The sequence below is a fragment of the Neomonachus schauinslandi genome, chromosome X, assembly GCF_002201575.2.
Source record: "Neomonachus schauinslandi chromosome X, ASM220157v2, whole genome shotgun sequence".
In the NCBI taxonomy this organism is placed as follows: Eukaryota; Metazoa; Chordata; class Mammalia; order Carnivora; family Phocidae; genus Neomonachus; species Neomonachus schauinslandi.
The window spans coordinates 57,830,773-57,832,687 of record NC_058419.1 but is presented as its reverse complement, the minus strand read 5'-3'; the positions used below and the strand labels follow the sequence as shown (position 1 = coordinate 57,832,687).

General features: G+C 37.3%; 1 non-coding gene across 1 annotated transcript; it reads left to right on the top strand.

Moving 5' to 3' along the window:
- Positions 1-287: 287 nt before the first annotated feature.
- On the top strand, positions 288-425 carry LOC123323431. The gene has a single exon (XR_006539381.1). It is a non-coding gene; the product is annotated as a U4 spliceosomal RNA (small nuclear RNA).
- Positions 426-1,915: the final 1,490 nt, after the last annotated feature.

Here is a 1,915-nt window from a genome sequence, read left to right as displayed (position 1 = left end):
GTTTTGATTTGCATTTCCATGATGGTAAGTGATAATGAACATCTTTCATGTGTCTGTTGGCATCTGTATGCCTTCTCTGGAGAAATGTCTGTTCATGTCTTCTGCCAGTTTTTTAATTGGATTTTTTTTTCTGGGTGTTGAGTTTTATAACGTTTTATGTATTTTGGATATCAACCCTTTATCACATATGTTGTTTGCAAATATCTTCTCCCATTCTGAAGCTTGCCTTTTAGTTTTATTGATTGTTTCCTTCACAGTGCAGAATCCTTTTATTTTGATGAAGTCCCAGCTTTGCGCAGTGGCAGTATCGTAGCCAATGAGGTTTATCCTGGGCGCGATTATTGCTAATTGATGAAGTCCCAATAGTTTATTTTTGCTTTTGTTTCCCTTGCCTCAGGAGACATATCTAGAAAAATATTGTTATGGCCCATGCAAAAAAGTTACTGTCTGTGTTCTCTTTTAGGATTTTATGGGTTCACATCTCACATTTAGGTCTTTAATCCATTTTGAATTTATTTATTTATTTATAAAAAAGATTGATGTTTTGTTTTGTTTTTATGTTTTTATTTAAATTCCAGTTAGTTAACATACCATGGATTAGTTTCAGGTGTACAATATAGGGATTCAGCACTTCCATACAACATCTGGTGCTTATCATAAATGTGGTCCTTAAACCCCATTACCTAATTTAACTCATCTCCTCACCCACCTCCCTTCTGGTAACCATCAGTTTGTGCTCTATAGTTAAGAATCTTTTTCTTGGTTTGCCTCTCTCTCTTTTTTCCCCTTTGCTCATTTGTTTTGTTTCTTAAATTCCATTTATGAGTGAAATCGTATGGTATTTGTTTTTCTCTAACTGTACATAATCTATTATTAGTAGTGAAGATTTAGATATTTTGAATCCAAGCCCATCCCTTACATATACTGTTGTACTACTTTTGATGCTAAAGTGATAGCTTTTTTTTCAAATTAAAGAGGCTAAAAAGTATTTCATATAATCACAGCACTGATCTAATAAAACAAAATAAGATCTTTGTTTAGGAAACATACCTTTTAGGCTTTCCCCTTTCTTGTTTTTGTTATTTAAATTCAATTAACCAACATATAGTACATCATTAGTTTTTGATATAATGTTCAATGATTCATTAGTTGTGTATAACACCCAGTGCTCATCATACCACGTGCCCTCCTTAATGCCCATCACCCAGTTACCCCATCTCCCCACCCATCTCCCTTTCCACAACCCTCAGTTTGTTGTTTCCCGGAGTCCATAGTCTCTCATGTTTTTTCTCCCTCTCTGATTTCTTCCCATTCAGTTTTCCCTCCCTTCCCCCATTGTCCTCTGCCCTATTTCTTATATTCCTCATATGAGTGAAACCATATGATAATTGTCTTTCTCTGATTGACTTATTTCACTTAGCATAATACCCTCCAGTTCCATCCATGTTGATGTAAATGGTAGGTATTCATCCTTCCTAATGGCTGAGTAATATGCCATTGTATATATGAACCACATCTTCTCTATCCATTCATCTGTTGAAGGACATCTTGGCTCCTTCCAAAGTTTGGCTATTGTGGACATGGCTGCTATGAACATTGGGATGCATATGGCCATTCTTTTCACTACATCTGTATCTTTGGGATAAATACCCAGTAGTGCAATTGCTGGGTCGTAAGGTAGCTCTATTTTTAACTTCTTGAGGAACCTCCATATTGTTTTCCAGAGTGGCTGTACCAGCTTGCCTTCCCACCAACAGTGTAAGAGGGTTCCCTTTTCTCCACATCCTCGACAACATTTGTTTATTTTAGAGAGAGAGAGAGACCATGTGCACAAGTTGGGGGAGGGGCATTGGGAGTGGGTGAGAGAGAGGGAGGGAAGCAGACTCCCTGCTGAGCACAGATCCTGATTCAGGGT